This window comes from Phyllobates terribilis, unplaced genomic scaffold (genome assembly GCF_046119375.1).
Source record: "Phyllobates terribilis strain yellow unplaced genomic scaffold, ASM4611937v1 Scaffold_11__3_contigs__length_659146591, whole genome shotgun sequence".
NCBI lineage: Eukaryota > Metazoa > Chordata > Amphibia > Anura > Dendrobatidae > Phyllobates > Phyllobates terribilis.
In genome coordinates this window covers 428,220,054-428,235,279 of record NW_027362771.1, presented here as the reverse complement: position 1 = coordinate 428,235,279, position 15,226 = coordinate 428,220,054, and the positions used below count along the sequence as shown (strand labels likewise).

At 47.1% G+C, this 15,226-nt stretch overlaps 1 long non-coding RNA gene across 1 annotated transcript in view; it reads right to left on the bottom strand.

Moving 5' to 3' along the window:
- LOC141166468 (uncharacterized) overlaps positions 1-14,904 on the bottom strand; it is a 29,626-nt gene extending 14,722 nt beyond the window's left edge. Inside the window, exons 1-3 of the long non-coding RNA XR_012251299.1 lie at positions 14,679-14,904; positions 1,889-2,121; positions 544-633 (exon numbers count right to left, since the gene is read on the bottom strand). This is a non-coding gene — a long non-coding RNA (uncharacterized lncRNA). The remainder of the gene's footprint in view (positions 1-543; positions 634-1,888; positions 2,122-14,678) is intronic.
- Positions 14,905-15,226: the final 322 nt, after the last annotated feature.

Here is a 15,226-nt window from a genome sequence, read left to right as displayed (position 1 = left end):
CCAAGGTGGACCACATCTTACCAACACATAGTAACCAAATAATACCACATACAAGGAACAAATCTCTCCACATCGTGATCAGACTACATATTGCCACTCTATAGTGACCAAATACAATATTGATCATTGATAAAAAAAAACACAATAATAATGTTACCATAAGTGTCATTATATACAGGAGCCCTGTACAAAATATACAGTGTATAGTGTCAGTGTACAGGTAATACTGTGATCACCAGTGACATTATATACAGGAACTCTGTATATAGTGTCCGTGTACAGGTAATACAGTGATCATCAGTAAAATTATACACAGGAGCTCTGCATATAGTGTACAGGTGATACAGGAATCACCCGTGACATTATACACAGGAGCTCTGTATATAGTGTATAGTGTACAGGTAATACAGTGATCACCAGTGACATTATACACAGGAGCTCTGTATATAGTGTACAGGTAATACAGGGATCACCAGTGACATTAAACACAGGAGCTTTGTACATAGTATATAGTGTCAGTGTACAGATAACACACTGACTCACCAGTGACATCTCTAGTAGAAGTACTTCATCTTCGCTTTTCTCCTTCATCCACCGTAGATCGCCATCACTTCTTCTGGCCAGGACTCGTCACTGCATAAAATAACACTTAGTTATCTAGAGCACATTCCCCAACTTCTACACTACGCAGCTGAATACAGACATGCACCCAACATTAATATATAATTAGTTATTATGCAACCCACCATTTCAAATATAAATTGTAATCCACCACTGCGCCCCCACAAACTATAAATAGCCACTTTCGCCACCTAATAAATATATAAATTAATTAGCACCTGTACTCTTAACCCCAATTCATTACCAGTCACAGTTTGTCCTCCTCAACGCCCCCACTCTCCTGATTCATTATATTTACATGCCCCCCTTCGCCCCAATTAATTTTGTCATGTCCTCTGTCTCTCACATCCCCATGTCATCATCATTTACTCTCCCCCACCTCCAATTCATCATTATTTGTTGTCCCCCACCCTCAGTTCATTATCATTTGCTCTCCTCCTCCACTTTCAATTCATCATTTGCTCTCCCCGTCCCCCACCCTCAGTTCATTATACTGTAATTTGTGCTCCCCGCCCTAAATTAATTATTTTCTCTCCCCATCCCCACTCCCAAGTCATTAGCTCTCCCCACCCCCCACTCCTTATTCATCATATGCTCTCCTCTCCCCCAATCCCAGTTCATCATGTGCTCTCTCCACCCTCCACTCCCCATGTGTTCTCCCCACCCCCATGTGCTCTCTCCACCCATGTCCAGTTCATCATGTGCTCTCCCCACCCCCCACTCACAGTTCATCATGTGCTCTTCCTGTGCTGTCCCCCAGATATAATTGCTATTCGGCAGTTCAGTCGTATAATTGGTAGTATAAGTTTGCATTGCTTGTCTTTAGTTAGTTGTATTATTATTGTTAGTCATATTGCTATGCTGCCACCTGCTGGCCAATATGTGTTACTTATTGTATCTGTAATTTTAATTATTCATAATGGGTGTGTTTTCACTGCAGTTCATGGGTCACTTCCTCTCAGCAGCCACCTTTTTTCCGTTCCTCATGCTGTGAGAAAGACAGACATTTACTGGCTTGTGAAAGCATCAGTTTCTGACTACCAAAACACACATCAACCTGTGTCAGCGACTTCAGAGAAAGTTACTGTATTGTACCCACAAGTATAGTGCTGTATCCAGGTTCTAATAAACCAAGATTTGGATTGAAACAACGCTGTGGTTTACATTCAAGTCTACGGACACTGAGCATAGATGTGATGGTCCTTTCTGCTTCACTTCAAGGATACGAAGGAAGGAACTCTCACGGCCCCTTATCACCCAGGCTCACCTTCATTTGCCTTATGTGGAGACTGAACAGTCCAGTCAAAGGTTCCCTTGGTGTCCAGTCATGGTGTTCCCCTGCCCCTGCACACCAGACTGCAGCTGCTGCTCACACAGGAATCTCCCAAGCAACAGGCAAGAAGTCTGAGGAGAGGCACAGCGTGCCTGAAATCTTCTTCACTCTCCTAGAAGCTTCCCGCAGACTTCCCCAAGCATTCCTCAGGTGTGAATTACTCTTTCCTTGCACAAGAAAGAACAGTTTATGTATGAGCAGCTTCACTCCAGATCACACTGTGTAAAGAAACTTTCTGCATATTTTACCATAGACTGCTATAACTTTTCCCACATATCAACAATCACCCAGACCAGAAACCCTGCAATTCACCCAAAATATTACTGGAGTGACAGGAGTTGTGCAGTAACCTTCAGCACCAAAAAATCAAAATGGCCGACAAACATCCCGTGCAATTCCCTAGTGCTGAAGAGCAGGAAGCAGAGACCGCACCTGCAACAGACCAAACCACATGACCAATACGCTCTCTCAAACCAACGCTAAGGGCCATTGAGAACTTCCATACCACAAAAGATGAGCTCAGCGAAAACCTGGAAGAACTATGGGAACGAGTCGCCTCCCTCATGTCAAGCATCTAACGCTACAAAAATGATGCAGCGAGTCTACAGGACACTATTAAACTATGGACACGGCTCATGAAAGATACAAGAGGCTGTTTACAAGGTACGCTACCTTTCTAAAAGACTCTAATATCAAGGAAGCCTTGTCAGAGCTAAGCAAGGCAGAATCACTAGACAGAGAAAGAGGCGCCATGGTACAGGACACCAAAGATAAAACGGAACTTTGCATCGCTCAACTGCAAGAAACCAGATCACATTGGTCAAACTCATTTAAACATTCTGCTCAGTGGTACATATCATCTTGTTCAAGAAGTTCAGCCCTGAGCGACAGAATTCTAGAGGCCCACATTAATGCAGAGCGATCCAAGGTGAGACGTTCCTTCACATAAAAGAAAGCAGAAGTAGTGGCAGATGCAGAAGTCAAGAATGCAGAAGCAGAAGCTCAAAAGAAAAAAGAGAAAGCAGATGCAGAAGTCAAGAAAGCAGAAGCTCGAGAGAAAAAAGAGAAAGCAGAAGCTCGAGAGAAAAAGGAGAGAGCAGAAGCTCGGATAAAGATTCTTCAAATAGAGACGGAAGAAGAAATCGCTTTAGCCGAGATAAAAGTACTTGAACTAGCATTGAAGCCAAGTCTCGACCCAATTTTCCTACCACCACAGGAGGAAGATGACCCAGCTGATCGTACCAGCGACTACGTGCTGAAACATATTCCTGCAGCGCCCCCTATTTTGAGTGATGTTCAACCCGACAAAGCAAAGTCAGCTCAACCTGCGGTGCCGGAGTCGCCCGTATTACCTGCAAAAATCCAATACCAACACCACAACGCGCTCTCTCAAGAACAGACATTACCACAAGATGTCCACAAGGTGCTCTCCAGCCCGCTTCCACAGTTAAGACAGCAGTCATTAGAATCTCCAGAGACCAAACCACAGCTCAACCTTCCGCAACATCCTTCTACCCGGGAACGGCTCACCCCTTCACGCTAGATAGCGTATGCGCCCAAGAGGCACCACAAGTTGATACGGTAACAAGGAGTGAAAAATCAGACATGTCTGAGTTTGCCAGGTTCATGGTGAGCAGGGAGCTAATCAATACCAGTCTTTCGAAATTCGACGACCGTGCAGAGAACTACAGAGTAGAGATGAGCGGTGTTCGACTCGAACTGTTCGCCAATCTCAAATTCGAGCTGTTTTGGGCGGTGTTTGAGCCGTTCGGCGAGCACGAACAATTTGAAAAAAATTCGGCTGTTCGAGGTTATGTTCGATAACTGTTCGTGCACCAAAATCATAACTGGATTTTTTCTCAGTAATGCTGAAAATTAATGTTAATACGCAGTTTGAGTGTACAGCGGGGCGGGGGGAGGGGCAGGGGATGGATCTCTGCATAAATAATGAAGATCTCCAGTTTTTTTTTCTCTTTCCCGCATTTACAGTGGGGAGGTGCAATCTGTCAGCCTATCAGCAGCACACACACGGAGCGAACTGCTTTTTTTCACACAAGCAAGGGCATGTGTCATTGGCAGTGTATGTCACATGTTCTTGCCCTATAAGACCCAGCCATTTTCCACGTAGCCTCCATTTTCTCACTGCTGCAGCTGCGTGTTAGACGGCACCGCTGTTGCTGTGTGCGCTATACTTTGAGTGTTAATTTCAAGCCAATTTTCGCACAAATCTACAGATAGCTTGGGAGTAGGGAATAGTTGTGATTGCAGTCCTTTTGAGGACTAGGTTACATAATTTCCTACGACTTTTGTCAGGCAGGTCTGTGCTCTTAAATAGATAGGTTGGGAGTAAAGACTAATTGTAATTGCAGTCCTTTTGAGGGCTAGGTTACATCAGTTCCTATCACTTTTTGCCAGGCAGGTCTGTGCCAGTGCTGTGCAAGTTTTTTTCACAGCATTTGGCTAAATCTAGCTAAGCAAATCATTTTTGGCCTCTTGCAGTGTGTGTTAGTCAGTGGAGTAGCCTATCTGTGTTGCAAGCTACACCACCTGTGTATAGAATACATTTTTTTACTGCACCTAGCCAAGTAAAACCTTTTGAGCATAGCATCATTCTATTAGTCCATCTATACTAACCTCCACCAGGTTGCAAATTCAAAATAATTTTTATCAGCATCTAGCTCTGAAAAAATATTTGGGCTTGGGCTTGTAGCAGTGTGTGGGACTTGTTCTATTAGTCCATCTATACTAACCTCCACCAGGTTGCAAATTCAAAATAATTTTTATCTGCATCTAGCTCTGAAAAAATATTTGGGCTTGTAGGAGTGTGTGGGACTTGTTCTATTAGTCCATCTATACTAACCTCCACCACCTGTGTATGTAATAAAATTGTTTTACTGCATCTAACCCAGCCAATACTTTTGGGCTAATACCACAGTTTGGCCACTCAGCTCTGCTCGGTTCCCATCCATTGTTTTTTGTGCAAACAACTCCAGAGTTGTCAATTAGTTAACCACCAAAATGAGTGGAAAAGGCCTGCTGCTGGTGGAAAGGGGAATAGGCGTGTTGGGAAGGGAAAAAAAGGTTGTGTCCGTGGGGTAGGTGTTAAAGCAACAGTAACATCTGCAGAAGAAAGACCATCTTCCAGCCAAACTAAGATGTCTTCTTCTTTTAGCGGACAATGTGATAAGAACCCTTTCTTACGGCCACGCCAATCGCTACAAATTCCAGATGAGGCACAAAAACAACAGGTGCTTCAACGGATATCAAGTGCTCCTTTAAGTGGGCTCTCCTCCACCTCAACTTCAACATCACAAATACTCCAGTCTTCAGAGGTGTCACCCCAATCGCATTTGCTTCCTCACAGCTCCCAAGTCTCCAGCTGCCCATCTGAGTATGGGGTAGAACAGATGGTTGAGTCTGCAGAGCTGTTTACTCATACTATAGCCTGGGAATCAGAGGTCGGCTCCAGAGCTTCTGTGAATCCAGACGAGGAAATGATCTGCACTGATGCCCAGAATCTTTATGAGTCGGATGCAGGACCAGACGCAGAAGGTTCTGACCATAATGTAGACCCTCATTCCCAAACTGTAACTCCTGTTGGTGGAGACAATGAGGAAGACGATGATGAGACTCAAATACTTGATTGGAGCGACAACTTGAGTTTTTTGTCAGGGCAGGAAGAGGTTGGCTCTGAGGACGACGGGTGTGATAACACACAGGGTGATGATGACGAGGTTGGAGATCCCACTTACTGTCAACCCACAGTCAGCCAGTCGATGAGGTCAGCAGAGGAGGTGGAGGAGGATGCTAGTGACGACGAGGTCAGGTTGCGCCTTCCTGGACAGAGACGTAGTACTGGAAGCACGTCAACAACTGCATCCTCAAACACAACTCTGCCTCTGACCACAAGTCGTGGTGGCTCTTCAGGTCGCATGGGTGCTAAGCCTTGCATAGCCTGGGCATTTTTTCAGATCGATAAGGATGACCCAACTCGTGTTATCTGTAACATTTGTCAGCAAAGCTAAGTAGAGGCCAAAAAATACATAGTTTGAGTACTTCATGCATGAACCGGCACATGGATATGAAGCACAAGTTGCAGTGGGAAGCTCACTGTGCTACAATGCGGCCTAGCCGGCCGGGCCAACCACCGTCTGCCACATCTTGTGCATCCGTGGCCTCTTCATCCTCTGTGACTGGGGGGACAGCAGTCACACCTGTTTTGGGACGCAGACCTGCCACCTCTTTACCTGCAACAGCCAGCGTGATTGGCAGGTCATCATTTTCTTTGGAGGTGGAAACACCAGCTGGTGTTCAGCGCTGTCCGACATCGATAGCACCACCTTTGGATCAAGGCAACCTAACATGTCCGCCTGCATCTTCCTCACAGACCGGCAGTTTGCCGGGGACACCCTTCTCAACCCCATCTAAGCACAACAGCCAGCCCTCGGTCCCTCAGATGTGGACAAGTAAAAGACCATTTCCTCCTAGCCATGAGAAAGCTAAGAGGTTGAATTTCACCATCTGGAAGCTCTTGGCTACAGAAATGCTGCCTTTCCGCCTGGTGGACACAGAGGATTTTCGAGACCTTATGTCCGTCACAGTGCCCCACTACCAGATGCCCAGTCGGCACTACTTCTCAAAGAAAGGTGTGCCTGCGCTCCACCAGCATGTCGCACACAACATCACCGCTTCTTTGAGAAACTGTGTGTGACAGGGTGCATTTCACCACAGACACTTGGACGAGTAGGCATGGACAGGGGCGTTACATGTCGCTGACTGGGCACTGGGTAACTATGGTGACAGCAGGACAAGGGGCTGCTGTCCAAGTCTTGCCGTCCCCACGAGTTGTGCATCAATCCTCTTTATCTCGAAGTTCCTCCACTGCTTCTGCCTCCTCAACCTCCTCTCGGTCCTCCACCTGCACCCAAAGCCTGTCTGGTCATGCCACAAGCTTTCTAACTGTGCAGAAAGGATCCTGCACACCTCCTTACTATGCTGGCAGCAGGGCTCAACGTCATCAGGCGGTTTTTACTTTAAAATGTCTGGGAAATGTGAGTCACACAGCTGAGGAGTTGTGGTCAGCTCTGGAGAACCAGTTTCATGAATGGTTGTCTCCACTGGACCTGAAACCAGGGAAGGCTGTGTGCGACAATGCTGCAAACCTGGGTGCGGCCCTTCGCCGGGGCAATGTCACACACGTGCCTTGTATGGCCTGGTGCCATGACACGTGCCTGGTTGTCCAGCAATTTTTAGCCCACTATCCCGGACTAGATGACCTTCTGCAGAGGGCACGGTTGCTGTGTGCTCACTTCCGCCGTTCGCATCCTGTAGCTCAGCGACCTACGTCTCTACAGAAGTCGTTGGGCCTGCCACTTCACCGGCTAAAATGCGATGTGCCTACCCGGTGGAATTCAACTCTGCACATGTTGCAGCGACTGTGGCAGCACCGTCAAGCCCTGGTGCAATACGTTGTGACGTATAGCCTGGGCCAACGAGATCCAGAGGTGAGGCAAATCACGCTGGAGGAGTGGTCTCAGATCAGGGACCTATGCACCCTTCTGCACAGTTTTGAAATGGCGACGAAGATGTTTAGTGCTGACGATGCCATTATCAGCATGACTATTATGGTGATCTACATGCTGGAGCACATGTTAAACAGAATTTGGAGTCAGGTGGTGGCACAAGAGGAGGTGGAGGAAGTAGAGGAGGAGGAGTTGTATGCGGAAGGGCTAACATCTGCAAGGTCCAGACGGTCGGCAGCACCAAGGCGGCAGGCATGTGAGGGTGGGGGAGATGGTTTTACAAGGGCGCATGGTAGCAGCCAAACTAGTGAGGAAGGTGCAGGAGCCCAGGAAGAAGTGGAGGACGAACTGATGTTAGACTCATCAGATGAGGGAGACCTTGATCACATTTCTGTTGTGCGAGGTTGGGGGGAGAGGGCAGAGGAAGGAAGCATGATTGTTACCTCGCCACCAACTCAACAGGGACTTGGTGCTCCTGGATGCGCAAGACACATGAGTGCCTTCTTGCTGCACTACCTGCAACATGACCCTCGAATTGTAAGAATTAGAAATTACTACTGGGTTGCCACACTGTTAGATCCCCGGTACAAAAGTAAATTTGCAGAAATTATTCCTGCCATAGAAAGAGATGCACGCATGCAGGAGTATCAGCAGAGACTGTTGCAGAATCTTACATGTGCTTTTCCCCAAAACACTAGTGGTGCACGTAGTGAATCTCACAGTTCCAACTTGCCAACCGTGGGACCGTCGAGTGTTCTGCACTCAAAACGTAACAGAAACACAGTATCTGCTGGTAACATCAATTTTGCGGAATCATTTCACCACTTTTTTAGCCCATCCTTTGCAAGGCCACAGGAGACAAGAAGTCTGACACATAGTCAACGCCTAGAGACAATGGTACAAGAATATCTCCAAGTATACATTGAAGCCATGACTGTGTCACTGGACCCTTGCTCTTTTTGGGCTTCCAATCTGGATAAATGGCCGGAGCTCGCCACTTATGCCTTGGAGATCTTGTCATGCCCCGCAGCCAGCGTTCTGTCTGAACGTGCGTTCAGCGCTGCTGGTGGTGTGCTGACAGATAAGCGCACGCGGCTCTCCACTGATAATGTAGACAGACTCACGTTCATAAAGATGAACAAATCATGGATCCGAAACGACTTTTCTTCCCCTGTGTCATCCTGGGGAGAGTAAAAGCTTGATGATTTGTTAAAATCACCTCACCAACCGTTTTAAGCTTTAAAATTACTAATCATGTTTATCTGTATCTTGGCTGGAAAATAATTTGGGCCTTGTAGCAGTGTGCAGTACTGATTCTATTAGGCCATCTATATTAAACTCCACCAGATTTAAAATTACTAATCATGTTTATCTGTATCTTGGCTGGAAAATAATTTGGGCCTTGTAGCAGTTTGCAGTACTGATTCGATTAGGCCATCTATACTAAGCTCCACCAGCTTTCAAATTAATAATAGTTTTTAGCTGCATCTAGCCCGGAAAATAATTTTGGGGCTCCTAGATGCGCAAGACACACGAGTGCCTTCTTGCTGCACTACCTGCAACATGACCCTCAGATTGTCAGAACTCAAAATAATCCTGACTACTGGGTTGCCACACTCTTAGATCCCCCACACTCTTCGATCAACCTTTTCATTTTAATAAAGAACAAAAAAAATGGTCATTTTTGAAATTATAAGCATTAGCAGGTTATTACAAACTGAAATCAAACAGTTTTCAACTCAAAACTTTATTCTAGGTGATATTACATTTGCACATAGGACCCCTTGTTCGAAAGGAGCTTCTGAACTCTCTCGTCCATTGAATTTGTCAGGTTTTGGATGGTTTCTGCTTCAATTGTTTTGCATGAGGACAGAATACCCTCCCAGAGCTGTTGCTTAGATGTGAACTGCCTCCCGCCATCATAGACACTCCTTTTGATGATGCTCCAGAGGTTATCAATGGGGTTGAGGTCAGGGGAGCATGGGGGTCACACCATAAGTTTGTCCCCTTTTATGCCCATATCAGCCAGAGATGCAGATGAGTTATGTGCAGCATGAGACGGTGCATTATCATGCATGAAAATGATCTTGCTGCGGAATACACGGTTCTTCTTCTTGAACCATGGCAGGAAGTGCTGTTTGAGAAACTCCACATACATTATAGAGTTCATCTTTACCCCTTCAGGGATCCTAAAGGGGCCGACAATCTCTCTCCCCATGATTCCAGCCCAAAACATTACTCCACCTCCTCCTTGTTGGCGCCGTAGCCGTGTTTGCATGGGGTGTCCATCAACCAGCCATCCTCCACTCCATCCATCTGGACCATCGAGCGTTGCACGGCACTCATCGGTGAACAAAACAGTTTTGAAGTCAGTCTTCATGTATTGTTTGGCCCACTGGAGCCGTTTCTGCTTGTGTACAGTGGATAGAGGAGCTCGACAGGATGGCTTACGCACAGCTGCAAACCTCTGAAGAACCCTGCATCTTGTTGTTCGGGGGACGTTGGAGGCACCAGCAGCTTCAAAAACTTGTCTGCTGCTATGACAAGGCTTTTTTGCCGCTGCTCTTTTAACCTGACATAATTGCCTATAGGAAAGAGTCCTCAATTTTACCTTATCAGCACGCACACGTACACGTATGTACTGTGAATCAGCTACATACTTCTTGATTGTGCGATGATCAGGATGAAGTGTCTTGGCAATGTTGATTGTAGTCATGCCTTGACCTAAACACTCCACAATTTGTTGCTTCTCAGCAGCCGACACATCCTTTTTCTTTCCCATTTTGGCAGAAAATGTAGGCTGCTTAATAATGTGAGAGAGCCTTCTTAAGTAGTCTTGCCTTTCATTGGACACACCTGCCAAACTAATTAGCACAAGTGTCTGCAATTGCTTACAGTGATATAAAGAGCCCTGACACACATCACCATCAATGAGTTTAACTGACAATCAAAAATATTCTTACCTTATCACTCCTAAACACTTTTTGCATAATAAATTTGGAACACAGTGTACATGTGCTTTTCCACAAAACACCAGTGGTTCACATAGTGAATCTTACAGTTCTAACTTGCCAACCGTGGTATGTATGGAGTTGTTCAATAAAGGGCCCAAAATTAAGATAACATAGATGGGAGAGGTCTCTATGAATACAAATTCCTAAGTATTTGATACCCTGTGAGGCCCAGGCAAAGGGAAAGTTGGACTGGATGGAATCCTGTATGGATTTGGGGAGGGAGACATCGAGGGCCTCAGACTTTGCTGCATTGATTTTAAAATTTTACCATGTAACAAAGTGATCTATTTCAGCCATAACAGCAGGGATGGATATATGTGATTGAGTGATATATACTAGGACATCAGCAAATGCAGAGCACTTTTACTCGGTGCCTCCCACCTCAATCCACCTAATATTGGGGTTATGGCGAATTGATGAGAGCAGGTGCTCCATCACTAGGATGTATAAGAGAGGGGACAGAGGACATCCCTGCCTTGTCCCATTGGTGATTATGAAAGGTGATGAAAATGTTCCATTTATCTTCAGCCTAGGTGACATATTGCGATACAGGGCCGTGATTTTGCCTATAAAAGGGTCCCCTAGACCCCTACCCCAAGCTTTTTAAGAGAATCATATATGGCGTGCCAGGAGACTCTATGGAATGCTTTCTCAGCATCCAACGAGAGTATCTAATTAATTACAAATTTTTAACTGCATCTAGCCCAGGAAATACTTTGTGCCTAGTAGCAGTGTCTGCTAGTCAGCGGATTAACCCAGCTGTTAAGCAAGCTACACCACCTGTAGTTTGGACACTTAATTTTTTCAAAGGAAATGCTTCGGGCCCCCGGGACACTCAGTGAAGAGCATCGGGGAGGCACCCCAAGGCATAGGGGCTGGGACTGGCGGTAGGACGCCTTGCGGTGGACCGCCAAGCTCGATCCTTATAAAAGCTTTTTAACTGCAGCAGCTTTAGTGGACGCTACTGGAGCTGGAACTCTATTTTATTATAAATGTAAAAACACAAACTAGTGCAAGTAACGAAAACAATTTCCAGCAATATAACCGATACATAAACAATGTATATACAAGGGACCCCACCTGCCTAACAACCACCATACAACCACAACCTATCCAAACATACCTCAAACTTCCTCCAGACTTACACCTGATTCTGCCGTAACAAAAACCAGAGATGCAGAAGCAAAATACATATAACAAAATATAAACCACATAAACCATATGAAATAACACACAACACTTAAATCATGAGTAACACATAATAACACATACACTACCCCAACTCTCACTATACCCCCAACCCGAACCGGCCTCTGAGTTCAGAAAAAGTCCTTCCGGACTTAGGGCGAACCCCGACAGTTTTGGGCCCGGGCCAGTCCAAGTTCATGCTTAACCCCCTCAAAACCTCCACCCCACCTAACTAACCCCCAAAGTAAAAGAACAATAAGACAACAATAATAACAACAACAACAAGAGCAATAACAAAAATACCATTCGCACCGGTTCGGTGCTTGTAAACCCTTTTCATGATACCATTCTCAAAACAAAAAGCTACGGTGAGAACTTAGCCCACCACCAGGAGGCTTGGAGCAATCCAGAACTAAGGCACCTGGAAGGAGAAACCCCTCCAGAGACGGGAGGCCCCCGATGCACCCAGCCTTTCATACTCCAAGGAGCGCACCTTCACCAGGTCACCAAGGATGTTGCTACATACCTCACCCACTGGGAGGATTTTACTGTCCGTCGACACTAAACACCGTGCATTCCATGTGAAAAACCTAACCACTAGGCTAACAAGAAAAAGAGTGCACTGGTCCCGTCCACCAAGGTCTCTGAACGCTCCATAGGCCCACTCAGCGTAGGAGAGGCCCGCCAGCCTAGGCCAGTCAATGGAAGCGCCCACCCTGTTGCATACCTCTGCATTAAAGGGACACTGAATCAGGAAGTGCTCCATGCTCTCAAGCGTGTCAGCACAACTCTCACGAGGACAATTCCTATCCTCGGAGTTCCTGTACTTCAAGTTGTCCCTCACATACAGCTTACCCTGAAAGCAGCGCCAAGTCAAGTCCCAATACTTCGCGGGGATCCGTTTTGAATTTAAAAGACGCAACCCCACCTCCAGATCCCGACTTGGGCAGTCCCTGAGGGCCAGTGGCTTTTGAAAATGGGTCGAAAAGATCCTCCCCTCGAGAAGTTTCCTCGTGAGAGTCCTCACCTCCCATACACCCAAACCCCACCGGCGTGTTACTTTCAAAACCGGGGTAACATAAGCCGGGAGATGCCCGTGCAGTGTGCGAAGATCCTTCACACGCCCTCCTGTCTCCCAATCCTAGAAGAAGGACTGCAACCATCCCCTACAGGACAATACCCACAGAGGAGCCCTCTCTTTCCAGAGGTTTGATATATTTAGCTTAAGAAAGGTGCAAACCAAGAACACCACGGGGTTGACCATATTCAACCCCCCTAGTCTCCTCGTACGGTAAGTAACCTCCCGCTTGACTAGGTTCAGCCTGTTTCCCCATAACAGTTGGAAAAACAGGCTATAGACCCGCGTCCAGAGAGGCTCTGGCAAAATACAAATGCTGCCTAGATACATTAACAATGGGAGCAGGAAACCTTTGCACAAGCTCACCCTTTCCCTCAGGGTCAAAGACCAACCCTTCCACTGGTCCACTAGCGGCAGTTTTAAGTCTACCTTCCCAGTTTTTGGTTTTGTAATCACCCTGGCCAAATTCAACGCCTAAGATCTTGGCATACTCTTGGGGCTCTGGGAGGGTGTCCGGGAGATCAAACCTGGGATCTCCTCCCCCCAGCCAAAGACTCCCACACTTGCTCCGATTGACAATGGAACCAGAGGCCCTGGAGTAGCCCTCCACCTCAGACATCACTGCCCGCACCTCCTCTTCCGAGGAGACAAAAGCAGAGACATCATCAGCATAAGCCACTACCTTCAGGGCGGCCTCCCGTTCGCCCGCCTGGTCCATCCTCACGCCCGCTATTGGTCCACGATCCACCCTCCTTATGAAGGGATCAATCACGAACACATACAGCAGGGGACTGAGAGGACATCACTGACGAACGCCGGAGCCCACCGCAAAGGCATGTCCAATGCAACCATACACAAGTGGGAAACTCTCCGCCCCTCTGTACAATGTCTTCAGCCAGTCCACGAACCTCCCTGGCAGACCATACCTCAGAAGAGCGGACCACAGGTACTTGTGATCAACCCGGTCAAAGGCTTTGGCCTGATCCAAGGACAGCAGATACCCCTTCCAGAGGCCAGCCCTACCCTGCTCCACAGCCTCCCGGACACCGAGAACAGCACTAAAAGTGCTACGGCCAGGAACACAGCAGTGCTGGGACTCCGAAAGGAGCCGTGGCGCAAACTTCACCAACCTGTTAAAGAGTACTTTAGCCAAAACCTTCCTGTCCACATTGAGAAGTGCTATGGGCCTCCAGTTCTCAATGTGCGACGGATCCTTTCCCTTAGAAAGAAGGATCAAAACTGACCTCCTCATTGATCTCGGAAGAGTGCCCGAGGAGAGACACTCATTAAAAACCTGAGTCAATAAGGGGACCAAAAGGTCCTTAAAGGTCTTGTAGAACTCCGACGTTAAGCCGTCCGGACCTGGTGATTTTTTGAGCTGGAGCCCGTCAATCACCAGTCTAACTTTCTCTTCTTTGATCTCATCCACCAAGACATCGAGCGAGGGGTCTACCCCTGATTCAGGAATGGCCTCAGCCAGGAAAGCCGACGTCTCATCTCGATCCAGCTCCTTCCTCCCCAAGAGATGTGAGTAAAAGGATCTGATGACCTCCAAGATCCCTGACCTGGACCTGGTCAGGGATCCTGTACTGTCCCTCAGACCCGCCACTATCTTACTACTCACTGACATCTTGCAGTTTCTGTAAGGGTCAGGTGAGCGATACTTCCCGAAGTCCCTCTCAAAAACCAAAGATGTGTACCTATCATACTGACATCTCTTGAGTATGGCTTTCACCCTGGTGATGTCCTCACGGCCACCCCCAGTCGAGACAAGTTCCTCGAGTTTCCTCCTCGGGCCCCCGATGCAGGAGATCCCTGTTCAGGCTTCTGAGGTTAGAAAGCTGGCGGAAGAATCTCGCCACCCGATGTTTGAAGATCTCCCACCACTCTGACTTAGTGTTATCAAGGCCCAGTAGCGGTACCTGACTTTGAAAGAAATCCTCAAAGGACCGTCTTACAGCTGCTTCCTTCAGGAGTGACGAATTCAGCTTCCAAAAACCTCTTCCCATCCGAGGAGTCTCTGTAACATTCAGAGAAAACATAATCAGGCAGTGGTCGGAGAATTCAACCTCTACCACCGATAAAGGTGAAGAAACTGCCTCCTCCTTCAAATAAAACCTGTCTATTCTAGACCTAGTCTGACTACCTCTGAAATAAGTGTAACCCGCGTGGCCCGTGGTGTTCCGGATGTGGACATCCACTAGGCGAGCCTCGCTAACTATGCTATTCAAGGCAACGCTGTGGTAGGCCAACCGGTCTCCGGAACCTTCTCTGTCTTGGGGCCTCGAGACATTGTTGAAGTCCCTTCCAAAGACCACCTGTCGGCTACAAAGCAAAAAGGGTTTAATAATCATAAAGAGACACTTGCGGTCCCACTTAGTCTGGGGACCATAGATGTTTATGAGCCGAAGCTCTTGTCCCCTAATGAACACATCCAAGATCAAGCACCTCCCCATTTCCAACTCAATAA